This window comes from Orcinus orca, chromosome 4 (assembly GCF_937001465.1).
Source record: "Orcinus orca chromosome 4, mOrcOrc1.1, whole genome shotgun sequence".
NCBI lineage: Eukaryota > Metazoa > Chordata > Mammalia > Artiodactyla > Delphinidae > Orcinus > Orcinus orca.
Window position 1 is genome coordinate 123,498,038 of NC_064562.1, and position 14,941 is coordinate 123,512,978.

General features: G+C 38.6%; 1 long non-coding RNA gene across 1 annotated transcript in view; it reads left to right on the forward strand.

Moving 5' to 3' along the window:
• Positions 1–14,705, forward strand: part of LOC125964193 (uncharacterized) — a 131,226-nt gene extending 116,521 nt beyond the window's left edge. Inside the window, exon 4 of the long non-coding RNA XR_007476934.1 lies at positions 14,435–14,705. This is a non-coding gene — a long non-coding RNA (uncharacterized LOC125964193). The remainder of the gene's footprint in view (positions 1–14,434) is intronic.
• Positions 14,706–14,941: the final 236 nt, after the last annotated feature.

A 14,941-nucleotide genomic window follows, 5' to 3' on the forward strand; every position in this document is an offset into this window, starting at 1 on the left:
CTGACTTACTTCACTCTGTATGACAGACTCTAAGTCCTTCCACCTCACTACAAATAACTCAATTTCGTTTCTTTTTATGGCTGAGTAATATTCCATTGTATATATGTGCTGCATCTTCTTTATCCATTCATCTGTCGATGGACACTTAGGTTGCTTCCGTGTCCTGGCTATTGTATATAGTACTGCAATGAACATTGTGGTACATGACCATTTTTGATTTATGGTTTCCTCAGGGTATATGCCCAGTAGTGGGATTGCTGGGTCATATGGTAGTTCTATTTTGGGGTTTTGAAGGAACCTCCATACTGTTCTCTATAGTGGCTGTATTATTTTACATTCCCACCAACAGTGCAAGAGGGTTGCCTTTTCTCCACACCCTCTCCAGTATTTGTTTGTAGATTTTTTGATGAGAGAGTTGGCCGTCTTTTAATCAGATGTCACAGTGGTATAAAATTAGAATCAGTCAGGTGAAGACCTAATAGTTTTTACAATTAGTTATCTTGTGGGAAACATTGATGTGATTCCCAGTTTACAACTTGACAAAAGTCATAAAGCATCATTTTGTGGTGGGGTTTAGAATTAGATAATTCCAGATCATACATGTACTTTTTCATGAATATAAAGAAAAATAAGAGCTCAAAAACACTATGTTTGAGACACCTGAAGAAACTTATAAAGAAAACAGAAACATTTAGAAAGGAAAGCCAAGAAAGGAAAATCCAAATAATACCTGAAAATAATCAGGTGATGAACAAATATGGTGAACTTCTTTGGATGTGAATAAAGAGGCAAAATATAAGGAAAGAAGAGAAAAAAATAACATTTTCAGGGGAGAGAAAAATGATTTCTAATGTCTTTAGCAAATCAGGATAATAGAATCGCCATTTGTTCTCAATAGAACTAATTGAAAGATCTCCTGGGAATGTTTCCATATTGGCGCTTCTTTTTTTTTTTGCGGTACGCGGGCCTCTCACTGCCATGGCCTCTCCCTGCCGTGGCCTCTCCCATTGCGGAGCACAGGCCCCGGACGCACAGGCCCAGTGGCCATGGCTCACGGGCCCAGCCGCTCCGCGGCATGTGGGATCCTCCTGGACCGGGGCACGAACCCGCGTCCCCCGCATTGGCAGGCGGACTCTCAACCACAGCGCCACCAGGGAAGACCCCTGGCTCTTCTTGTTTTTTTTTTTTTTTTTTTTGCGGTACGCAGGCCTCTCACTGTTGTGGCCTCTCCCATTGCAGAGCACAGGCTCCGGACGCGCAGGCTCAACGGCCTTGGCTCACGGGCCCAGCCGTTCCGCGGCATGTGGGATCTTCCCGGACCGGGGCACAAACCCGTGTCCCCCTGTATCGGCAGGCGGACTCTCAACCACTGCGCCACCAGGGAAGCCCCATGTTGGCTCTTCTTGAAGGAAATGGGTTGGAAAATAAAAATCTTTGGAGTTCTAGAGTCTTTGTCATTTAAAGCATGGAACAGGTTTTCTGCACTGCATTCCAAATTATAGTTCTAGCTGACCACATGAGCTAGATTGATCTGGTTCAGACTTCCTCAGAGCTGTGAGCCTAATGGATCCTAAATAGGGATTCATGATTTCCTTGTAAGAGAGGCACATAAGCAGATAAAGAGTAAGCTAGAAATGCCATACACACCTTTTTACTTGTAGAGCAAATGGAGAACCAGCCCAAAGAGTGGATTCTTGGCTGTAATGCCCATTTTGTCTCCTCTTGTGTCCTCCTCCATGAAGTTTGAGTGGGAATCTTCTTTATGTTTATTCCAAGGGGTTGGTTGACATGGAGGTGGAAGGTGAAGGGCCATTTGTTCACATCTGTGTCATGCCAACCGAGTAGCAAAGGGGAAAGTGTGTGCTCTCTCATTCAGGGAAACAAATCCTGCTGTTTCACACTTAGAGCAAGCCATGTGTCCTGAAGCCAATGGAAGAAAGGAACAGGGCTGGGCTCTGGGGCCTTGGCCCAAACACCACAGGGAAAATCATTCCATGCTAATGTATCTGACATCAGGAAGCACTGTTCACTGACTCTTGAACTTGACCAGGCCATTCCCAATGGCTCTTAGAGAAGGAAAACACAAGGGAAAAGGAGAAAGCCAACAATGTGAGGAGACTCAGAGGGACACAAGGCAAAGGGTATGATTTTACAGTCCACGAAATGCTGAGAAATAGCCTCCCTTTTCCTTTGGGAAATGGGAGGTTCTTTCCAAAGGAAAAGGAAGGCTATGCTCTTCAAGGGTTGCAAATAAAAAATCCTTATGTTGGTACGCTCTTTTTTCTTGTGTCCAGCACTCTTTCCTGCCCAGTGAGACTATTGTTTCAGAATCTCTCTCAAAGTAGTGCTCCAGGGAGGCCCCGCCATCTGGCTGAAATTGGCCTATTTGACATCCGTGGTTTATGCTACAGGATAATAGCATTTCTTCATTGGAGAAAGCACCGTGCTGGTTCCAGGGAGAATAGGAACAGTAATGGCTTGTTTCTCTCTGAAAACTCTGACCAATGGCTTGGAAACATGGGTATAGTACAAGCTGGACTGTGATTTTCTATAGACAGATCATATGATAGATCAATGGATAGATCATATCCTCCTCTTGCCAGTCTTAGAATTCCAAGGGCTCAGCACAGTTTTGACAGCATAGTCAATGCTCAGTAAACAATGGCTGAATGAATAAACAAATGAAAAAATGGCTAAAGTTAAATCATAGTGGTTAAGTCCCGTTTCGTCATTATAGAGTAAGTTTAAGAGTTAGAATTTTTCCATTTTGAATTTTTCTCCTCCATATTTTTAATTAAAATATTGACACCTGCTATTAAATCTATCAGTGCTACTGAACTAGTAGCAAACAGTTGCTAAGAGAAGACTTTGGAAATGTGGTCTAAGAGAAAACAATTCTCTTTATATGTTTTGAGATACAGAAAACATCATACAAATAATATGGGCATATTTTTCCACTAGTAAAATGCATGGAATTCTGTGTCACCAATTCATGATATCCCATAAGAACATGATTTTCAGGTGTTCCGTGATCTGAATATGTTTTAAAACCGCCCTCCCCCGCCAAACCCTACGTTTTAGAACAATAGTTCTTAAACCATAGCGTTTATAAGAATTACCTAGAGGGCTTGTTAAAAACCAGCTTGCTGGGTCGTCCCTCCCACCCTCAGGGTTTCTGATTCAGCAAGTTTGCATGTCTCACAAGTTTCCAGGTGGTACTGTTGGTCCACAGGCCACACTTTGAGAACCACTGATTTCGAGCATATTTCCTTCAGATAAAGACACCTTTTATTATTTGGGCTGCTGCTTCTTAAATACCCCCTGAAAGATGTTGGACATTATAAGAGCCACTGATACATATATAGTATGTATATGTATGTATAGATGATGATATACATCACTTAAGCCTTATAAAACCCTGTGAGGTGTATACTCTATTATTATCCCCATTTTGAGATGGAGAGAATTTGAATAGCAAGTGGGAAGAGCCAGCACTTGAACCCAGGCAGCCTGGCTTCAGACTCTTAATTGTAGCATTATACTGACTTTTAAAAAAAAGGGCTAACTGAAATAGATCCTCCCAAGTATATGGTTTTGATCAAGGGCAAGAAAAATAACTGAGAAGATTCCAAAGGTCTGTCTATTTGTTTAGAAGAGCAGCGAGCAGTGGGCTGTCTAGGCTGGGGTCACTCTGGACCTGATCTCCGGCGGCCTCATTGCCACTGCTTAAGGCAGAATGAAACCTTCCTTCCTCAGAGGGCAGAGCAAATGATTGGAAACAACCTGGATATTCTTACAAAAGGAACTTATAAAGTAAATATATAAAGGTACATCCATTCAATGGAGTAGAACACAGCGGCAAAAGAAAGAATAAGGAAACTCTTTATGTAGCAATATGTAAATAGCACCCAAGATGTATAGTTAAATTTTTCTAAAAGGAAGAAAATAACACATTTGCGTTTGCTTACATGTGCATAAAGTATCCTAGAAGAACACATAATAAAGCAATAACAGCTACCATCTAGAAGGAAGAGGACCGGGTGAACAGGGACAGGAATGGGTTTTTGAAAATTAAATAATTAACACTTAAAAGTTGGTGATAGATTCCCTGTGACTTTCCTTATTTGATTACCTGGAGAAAGCTTTTCCCTTTGGGGTAATTTCCCATGCATCCCCAGCACCTCATGGGTCCTTCTACTTACCCAGTTGGAAATCCAATACAGCCTGATGGATCTGTCTTTAGGTTTTGTCTAGTATTAGCTTGTGAAACACAGTTAGGATGGTGTGTGTTTCAGTGACTTTGGAATTTTTTGTGTGTTGTATGTAAACGACTAAACGTAAATAATTTGGAAGAAAAAAACTTACTTCTCTTAGGAAACCTAGTCTACTTTAATAATAATGGCATCTCATTTATATAGCACGTTCTAGTTTATAAAATCCTTTCACATACATTAGGCCATTTATACCTCACAACAACTCTGAGAAGAAGCTATTATAGTCCCCATTTAATAGATGAGGAAACTGAGGCTCAAAGATTTCCAGTAGGTTTTCCAAGGTCAGAAAGCTATTAAATAGTAGAGCCAGGACTGGTACCCAAGTATTCTGACTCAAGGCTTGTGAATTTTTTCCCCTGTCTTTTTATAGTTGTAAAAAGAGAAAAATTAATATGCTTTTTTAAAAAAGTAAAAGACTGAAATATCCATAATCCCATGACTCCAACAAAAAACATTATGAAATTTACATATCTTCCAGGGTTCGTCTGTGTGCCTACAACTATTATCTAGTTACAATCATAATATATGTGCAATTATGTATTCTGTTTTTTCCCCCACTTGGTGCTGCTATCCTGAAGCATTTTCTGAGTTGCAACATAATCTTCATAATTAACAAATTAATGGCTTCATATTTCATCAAGAGCCATACTAATGCCATCTGCTACTGTTTAACGTGGATTCACTTGATTCATTCATTGATTCACTCATTCAATTGATAATTCCTAAACCCCTACTATGTGCCATGCCAGGTCCTGTGCCGAAGGCTAAGGACATGTCAGTGACAGGGACACACTAGAGACTGAACCCTGAAGGTGAGGGAGCAGCAGGGCAGGGAGGAAGGCAAAGCTTCCTGGAGGAAGTACATGCCGAGACATTTAGATAATCGTTGAACTTTTTAATAAAAAAAAAACACTGCTGTAAACACCTTTGTGCTTACAGCTTTTCTATTTTTAAAAGTTTGTTGTTTTTGTTTTTTTTTTTTACACAGAGGAATTCCTTTTTTGTGGCTTAAGTACTTGTGTTCCTCTACCTTGATACCTAAAATATGAGTGTACAATTTCATTATGATTTCACCAACACTGAGTATTTTTATTGAAACACAATGTTTGTTAATTTTACAGTTGGAAAATGGTGCCCCATTGTTGCCTTAATCTGCATTTCTTTATTAATAGTGATGTTAATATTTTTTCCATTGGCTTGTTTATTAATTATATTTCTTTTTGTATGAATTGTCTGTGTTTTGTCCCTTGCCTAATTATTTATTTGCATCTTATTATTTTCTTGTCTATGTGTGAGAGCTCTTTATATAATTTATTTTAGTTTATTTCCACATCATTCAAAAATTGATTTGAGCAGCCTTTTTATATCGTCAAGATGATATAAGAATGATCATTTGCCATTTTCACTGAAATTGTTTTTCTTAGTCCATATACCTTTTTATTTTAATGTTTATAATTGAAAATTTTTTAAAGGAAAGCTGTCTTTGTATAGGGAAGTTTCATCTTTTTCAAACTTATGAAGTTATTCTTCCTCTTAATATTTGATTGTTAGATCTTCTTTTTACTAGTTTTTGTTTTTATTTTTTCTTTAATTCTTAACAGCATTTGGAACTCATTTGGGTTTTGTGTGAGGTATAGACTTAAGTTTACTTCTCTCCCCCAATTTCTAATGAGATAATACAACACCATTTATAAAAAACATTTTAAATTTCCATATCAAGTATTACATTCTTATACATAACAAACTTCCTATATAGATCCATTAGTGTGTATGTCTAGTTTTGTATTAGAACTAACACACTGCTTGTTCGGATTTTTGCTTTATATTATATTTCACTATCTGATAAAAAGTCTTTTATCCTTGCTCATCTCTTTCAAAATATTATATAGTTTGACCCATTTGTTTTTACAGATGAATTTTATTTTAATTTTGCAGAATACTAGTAAAAATCTTATTGGGCTTTTGATTGGGATTGCATTAAAGATACATATATTTTGTGTATGTGAAGAATTAGGCATCCTTTATATATCTGAATTTTTCTGTTTAGAAGCAGAAATATTTCTTCTTCTACCAAACCAATTAAAGTATTTCTCAAAATATAAGTAATGTGTATCACTTGCTAAATCTGTATTTTGTATTTTCGGTAAATATTTGAGAAGAAATTAATTAAACATTGTAATTGGTTATTACTGGTATACAGAAATATCAATTTTTGCATGTTTATCATGCACAGGAGAGATAAAAGATTATCTTTGAATGTAAATAGCTTTTTACTGAAGTTCTTTGGCTTTTCTAAGTATATAGTCCTATACCCTTTGTAACTAACTATATTTTGATCTCTCTCTGATAGTAATGTCTGAGTAAATAATTTTAAGGATCACACTTCTAGTAAGTGGTGAAACTGGGACTGGCAGTAGGTAGGGTCTGTTGGAGAGCAGAGCCCATGTTCCCACTTCCTGTCCTGATTCAGGGGTGTTCCTCTGAAGGCCGACTGCAGGGTAGATCTGGGGTTCAGAGCTGTGCTATGCACTAACCCACTGAGTTATGCTGGGCAAGTTGCTTGCTTCTCAGGGCTTCATGGGATCAACTTAGTTGACTTCTAAGAATTTGACCAACGCTAAAATACTTTGAAATGGAATTGCATTGAGAAAGTTATCTGGCAGGCATCAATTTGGGGTAGAGTTTTTAGATAAGAGAAATTAAGTGAGACTTGCCAGAGAAAGGAAGCATGTGAGGTTGAGAAGAGCAAGGGTTATCACTGAGTACAAAGAATTGCTATCTATATATGTACCCAGTGTTCCTTTTGATATACTGTGTGCCAGGGCAAAATGCTCACTGCTTGTTTTAAGGTTCCTTGACATGAACCTGCTTAAAGAACATTCTTGTCTAGATGGCTTCATTTGAAAAGGATACAAAGGCTGCGGTCATTGCGGTGGTGTTTTGTTGTGTTGTAGTTTATTGCAACATTCATTGACCTACTGCTGGAGTTCCGAGTAATGAGTCCAGCCAGAGATAATGATGAAAAGAGAAGAGGGAATGAGCTAATGGGAGAAGAAGAAGAGATTTAAAAAATAGTAATTTATCAACATAGAAGTACTAGTATATAACATTGCAGTTAAGACATACACTGTGGAGCCAGATTGCCTAAAATTTTTTGTCTCATTTTACATATTTATTTATTTATTTTTATTGAAGTGTAGTTGATTTACAATGTTGTATTAATTTCAGGTGTACAGCAAAGTGATTCAGTTATATATACATATATATATATATATATATATATATATATATATATATATAAATATAAATCTTTTACAGATTCTTTTCCCTTATAGGTTATTAAAAAATACTGAGTATAGTTACCTGTGCTATCTGGTAGGTCCTTGTTGGTTATCTGTTTCATATACAGTAGTGTGTATATGTTAATCCTAAACTTCTAATTTATCCCTCCCCCTCACCTTTCCCCTTTGGTAACTATAAATTTGTTTTCTATGTCTGTGGGTCTATAAGTTCATTTGTATCATTTTATTTTGGATTCCACATATAAGCGATATCATATGATATTTGTCTTTCCCTTCACTTAATATGGTAATCTCTAGGTCCATCCATGTTGCTGCAAATGGCATTATTTCATTCTTTTTACGGCTGAGTAATATTCCGTTGTATATATGTACCACATCTTCTTTATCCATTCCTCTGTATATGGACGTTTATGTTGCTTCCATGTCTTGGCTATTGTAAATAGTGCTGCTGTGAACATTGGGGTGCATGTGTCTTTTCAAATTATGGTTTTCTCTGAGTATATGCCCAGGAGTGGGATTGCAGGATCATACGGTAGCTCTATTTTTAGTTTTTTGAGGAACCTCTATACTGTTCTCCATAGTGGCTGCACCAATTTACATGCCAGCTAAGAGTGTAGGAGGGTTCCTTTTTCTAAAACAGGGGATGTTAATATGACTTACTTCATAAGATTGCTGTGAAGAGTAAAATAAGTCAATAATGTAAAGACCTTAGAAACTGTCCCTGGCATATAGTAAACTATCAAATTTCACTACTATAATTTTTTTAAAAAAACATTCAAGATATACAGCAGATTATCCATCATTTAAAAAATGTTCCTGATGATTGTCCTTCCCAACCTTCTCAAATTATGTCTCTCTGAGGTGGCTATTTGGATGCCCCGTTAATGTAAAATTTAAGTTAAGCATTTTACTGTAGAAATCAAAGAACCGCATGCCCTCGGTGCTTTTATATTTATGAGGCTTAATTTCAGTTTATGTTCCAACTTGCATATTACATTCTTTAGCTGATTTATTGATACCTGTAATAAATACTATTTATAACACTTTTCATCCTTAGTTCTCTAAATTTTTACATACCTCAGTTTATTCCAGCTTACAGGCAAGTGGGTGGTAATAGCAGAATCTCTCATTTTTTAAGCAAAAAACCCCTAAAGACATAATGATGAAGTCATGCCCAACAAATTGGTGGCAGGGTTGGTAATATGATGCTGGGGTTGACTTACTATTGGGCCTTTGTGTTCTCAGGCACTCTCAGAAAATAGTTCATTCCTTTAATGAAGGTGAGTGAGGAAGGAAGGGCACAGGCTCTGGGGTCAGATAGATTTGGGTTCAAATATGACTCTACCATTCACAAACCGTGGGGTCTTAGGAAAGTTACTTGACTGCTCTTAGCTTCTGTGTTTTCCTCTGTAATTTGAGAATGGCAATTTTGTCTTCTTTATAGGTTGTTTTTGGGGGAAGGTGGAGGGGTTGGGGGATGGTGGGTCAACTAACACATAGGAAATGATCAATAATTGTGGTCACTTGTGTTCTTGGAATTCACCTCTTTCAGGATGCATAGGCCAGCTTCACTTGAGCTGATATCATTTTAAACAAGGCCTCTTGCTTAAATATTTGAGTCTAAACTTTTGTAAAGGGAACTATTAGTTTAGAACTTGAGCAAGGTGGCTTCATTTTTCATTCCATTCCCCGGGAGCATGTAGGGTTGCATGATCTGGTCCTGTGCTATGCAAGGAAGAAGAGGGGGAAATGTTGAGGTATCCATGGCAAAGAATATTGTCATTGGAGTTCTCAAACTTTAACACATGAGAATCCCCTGGAGTGCTTCTTAAAACACAGATTCCTGGGCCCTGCTCCAGAGTTTCTGATTCCATGTGTATGGAGTGGGGCCTGAGAATTTGCATTTCTAACAAACGCATAGATGGTGCTGATGCTTCTGGTCTGGATCCCACACTCTGAGAATCGCTGGGTTAGGGTATGCTGTGCGGCAGGCAACTGCTACATTGCAACGGTTTAAGACAACAGAGGTTTGCCTCTCACTCACACTGCATATCCATTATGAGTCAGGTGTTTTTTTTGTAAACTATTACATTTCTGTATAGTCAGTATCCCCAAGAAGATGATCATCTCCCAAAGGGCATGGGTCACCTTTTCAATTTTGTGTCCTTGCCAGCATCCAATTCAGAGCTCAACACATACTTAAAACCCAGTAGAGACTTGTTGAGCTTCATCGAGACAGGAGGATCAACAGAAGATTTGTAACCGTTCATTTCTTGCTACTTTTTAAATTTCTCCTTCCAGAGGGATCTCGAAGGTCCTGTGGATTTTCAGCTAGGGTGTTCAAATGGGACCGATCCTTTCTTATTGTAAATGAAAGTGCAGAAATTAATACATAGATAATGTGTGTATATTTAGACATACCTCATAGTTTTCAAACAAAACACAAAATTTAAGCCTCTAAAGAGAGGTGAGAGCAAAGAGTCTAGTTATGAGAGCCATTATTGTAACTGTTACCAGATAGTAAATTTGACTCTGAACTTCCTGGCAATAATAAGAGAAATGTGATGGATTATATATAATTCTCTCCCACTCACCACCCATCCACTTGCTTGATCTGTTACATCATAGTTTTGTCTCCTCTGCTTTCCAGTTCCCTTTCTCTGTGTGCTGCCCTCCAATTTCTGCTTAGGGTTTTCCTCAGTTCCTTTCTCTGGCTTTAATAAGTTAATGCTTTTTTCTTTTTATTCTTCCTCTCCTGTGTACACACCTCTAACCTTCATTGAATTCTGAGTGAGGCATATGTTCTCCTCTGGCTTTGACCCCAAATGACCTCTACTAAACCACTCCTTCAGGGAAGGGAGGACAGTCTGTGTCTTCTGTAGAGATGGATCTCTGGCATGCAGGCAGCGCTCAGCATGAGAAAGGTCATCTGACAGGCAGCAAGACCCATGGCACTGATAGAACCCCAGTTCCTTCAAGAGAGAAAAACCAAAATGAAGCAAATGACAGATCCTTAAAGGAATAAAGCTTGTGGCAAATAGGTCTCCTCTTGAGTGCAGTGGCTTCCTAGAGAAAGATCCTGAAGCCGCCTCCCGGCTTGGCAGGAAAGGATGCTGTGATCAATTGGTGATGTCTGCTGAAGTGGAGGTGAGGGCAGAGTGGCAGCCTGTGAGCCAGGTGTTTTCTAGTCCTGCATTTCGCAGTAAGCCGATTATCCAGGCTGTGTCTTAGGCCCAATAAGGGAAGAACAAGAGTCCAATCAGAATTGGGTTATGTGTGAGGGCTTGGTCTCAAAATAAAAGAATGAAGTCTAGTTTCTAGAACTGGGTTAGAAAAGGACTAGACACACATATTGACTTAAGCCATCTGAATATTGAATTGGGAGTCTTTAATTATATGCTGTTTGTTTTGGGGTCTGGAATGGGGCGGAGGCTATAGTTGGTAGGCTCCTAGCTCAAGCTCTATGAAAGAAAAAGATAACTTGGGGGAATCAGGCGATATTGTTAGTGATCATGTTGGCTAGTAGACACTTTTTGGCTTGCCAGCTGTTGCCAAGTAAGGGTATTTTGGATGCAAAAGAACCCCCCCCTAAAGCCACCTCTAGGGTCCCCTCCAGCTGTTCTGTGACCAGGACAAAGTTTTCTCGCTCCCTTAATCATCAACATCCCATGGCTAGAAAAAGAACAGCTTTAAAAAAGAAAAAGATACAAGCATTTGTTAATCCAATCCCTTTATGATTTTGATTCTTTTAGTGATTTACTAGTCAAGAGACCTAGGTTTTAGTTCTGGTTCTGCTACTAACGAACTGATCTTGGGCAAATCACTTAAGTTTTCAGGTCTTCAGCTGTTTCATCTTCAAAATAAAGGACTTAGCTTGATCGCTCCCATCCATTCATATCCATAAAATTTAATGAGCTTTGATTTAGCTTCTGAAAAGTGTCCAATAAATTTCATTCATTCTACACACATTTACCGAACACCTATTCTTGACTAGACACAAGGCTGGGCACTAGGAATACAAAGTCACTTACCCCTGCTCTTTCCCAAGGAGCCTGCAGTTTAATGGAAACGTGCAGCCACACTGAGAGGGACATAGTATAGCAGCTAAGAGGACAGATTTAGGACTGGGCTGCCTTGAATCCCAGCTCAGGCACTTCCTATATTTCTGACACTGGACAAGTTTCTTAACCTATCTGTGCCTCAGAGTTCTTACCTTCCAATAATATCCATCTTAAATGGATATGAGAATTAAATGCATTAATAAACAGATATAAATCATTAAAACAGTTTCTGGACAGTACAGACCAGTGAGTTTGCATAGGGTGCCATTGGGGGGATTCTCAGCTCTCATGTAAACCAGAGCAACTCTCATTAAAGGTTTTATAAATGAGGCAAATATGTAATATTTAACTTTAAGAAAGGGTTAATAAGAGAATATTTTCTTGATTAAGATTATGTCTAAACGCAGACAGATTGGATCCTATCTGCTACAGTCTGTACTCATTAAAGCACCACCATTAACTATGGAACTGTTCTGAAAGACAGAAGTAAATAATTATCATCTTGTCTGAGAATCACCCTGCTGAACAGAGCCTTGGAAAGCATCGTGCCCCACTCCTTCATCTATAAAAGGAAGGGGTGAAGTGACTCACCCAAGGTTACAAAGCTTGTTAGGGAAAGACCCTGCTCTGGCCACCGGGTTGGGTTCTTTTTAAAGTACAGTGATCCTGGAGAAGTGCACTGAGGGAATACCTTGGGCCTGATATATATGACTTATTGAGTTGACTTTATTTGATCTTTTTACCAGAAAATATTTCTGAATGTATCTCTAAAAGATAAGAACGTTTAAAAATAATTTAATCATAATACTATTATCACACCTAAAAGAACAGTTAACAATAATTTCTTAATGTCATAAAATACTCAAGTGTTCAAATTTTAGAGGTAGATGCAGAGTTTAAAGTCAAGCTGAGCAAGTTTGTGTTACCTTTGAAATATCATGTAACTTTTCTGGGTCACAAATTCCTCATCTGTGAACTAGGGACAAAGGCAGTATCAGTAGGGTTGTGAATATCACGTTTGTAAAGTCCTACTCTCATGCAGCACAGGCTAAACATTTACTGAACCACAGTTGAGATGGTGGGGAAAAAGTGCCTGGCTCATGGTAGATACTTAATAAGTCTTAACTGTTATTACTAACCAAACCATTATAATATGATACAATAAGTGTTGGGTCCATCCAGGGGAGATGGTGCCTGGAGGGTTAGGGGAAAAACACCTCCCAGAAGAGATGGTGTAAGAGACAGATGGACAAGACCGGTAGGATGGGAAAGGGGTGTACCAAGTGGAGACAGAAGTGAATTAAGGGATGGGCAAGCCACCATTTCCCAGGTGCCCTTCTACAAAGGGTGCAAAAGTATCCCTGGAGAGCAATCAGAAAGGTGGTACCATGTAACTGCAGTTTCCCCACATAACCCTTTATGGAATTTGGTGAAATGTAAAATGGTCTGGCTCCTGTTCTGGACATATAATAAACCTCTAGTTTTTAATTTGAACATATGACAAGAAAAAATTGTTATGTATAATCCCCACTGCTTTTAAGGAGGGTGGGTGTTTGTAACCAGAGGATCTTTTATTTTCTAATCACTAACAAGTTCCTCGATCTCAGTATAAAGTATGCAAGTTTAGACAGAGAGACTGGGACAAAGTCAAATTGCTTTACTTGAAAAGAGAGGCATGGGAGGTCTACAGAGGGCGAGATGGAGGAAGAAAGCCTGCCTGCTGGAGGAGAAAGAAAGAGGAGACCCCATCCCTGAGGATGTGAGAACAGGGAGAAGTTCTTTAACTTACTTCTGCCTTAGACTCTTTGGGAGTCCAATGAAGCCAGTGACCCCTTCTCAGGATTTTTAAAACCATGAAATAATAGGATTAAAAAAAGAAAACAATTAGAATAAAATAGTTATCAAAGTATTTTTTAAAACCACGAATTTGTCTGCAGGGAAGAAGGGATGAATAGGTGGAACACAGGGAATTTTTAGGGCAGTGAAACCACTGTGTATGATATTGTAATGGTGGACACATGTCATTATACATTTGTCAAAATCCATAGAATGTAGAACTAGGACTTCAGGTGATAATGATGTGTCAGTGTTTGCTCATCAATTGTGACAAATACATTGGTAGGGGATGTTGATGTATGTGTATTTGTGGGGACAGGAGTACATGGGAACTCTGTAACTTCTGTTCAGTTTTTCTGAGAACCTAAAACTGCTCTAAAAAATAGAATATATATATATTTAAAACTACATTGTGATACACTAATATATATACTTCTTTATTAGCTCTTAGCAATATCTAGCCCTGAGCCTAATAACTACCATAATTCAAAGTAGTGATGACCATAAACAATATTTCAAGATATCCACAACTACTGTCATAAAGACATGAAAATAACTATGGTTTCTATTAGTGGAAAAAAATCACAGGTACTGCCAATGGTTTGTTGATTACATTCATAATTAAAGGAAATGCTAAATTTCAGTTGCAGGTCATTGACAATAAAGATGCAAATCATTTTCCATCCAAAAATAAAAATTCCTTCCCTCAAATTTCATTCACAGAACTCCTTTGGGGAAGGGGGGTGTCTTATGGATCACTGATGAGGGCCCCCTTACGTAGACGTTAGAATACAGTCAGCCTAATACCCCCTCTCTAAGATTCTGCTGCTCTGTCCAGTTATTATCTTCTTCTGAGGTTTCTCAGCCGATCTGCACTGTTTTTCTCTTTGTCTTTGACAAGTAATGCCAGTGTTTTCTACAGCCAGCTGACCCTGCTTATTCCCTGTGTCTTGATACTCAGGAAAAGCAGAGCTGTTCCGGACAGCAGCTGAAGCAATGCCGTGAGAACATGTAGTGAACAAGGAGGGAGTGCTGTCTGCAGAACCTTCACACCTACTAGTCGGTCTTTTATGTTGGGTGCTGGAAAGATGTCTCTCCATTGGTTCCTAATAACAATTTGTAGTGTGTTCATGGTGCTTTTGAACTTCAAAGGACTAGGCCAGTCTTACTAACTAATGATGTCTCAGGTCTGCTGTTGAGTTGATTAGGGTAGGATTGCTTTCTTATAAAAGTCTCTGATGAATGTTGCTCCACTATTCCTGAGATCTTATTGAGGTGAATAAACAGGAGATATGCCCAAAGACAAACCATTGTTTTCCCAGAGAGTCTCTACCATTCAAATAGAAGGAGTACTCTTTAGGCTGGTTCTATAATGGGATGGATAAATGAATCCTTTTCTTCCCCACAGAGCCCAGAATCCTTCTCCAGACAATATTCTTGGGAGCCATTACTAAATTAAAACAGTATT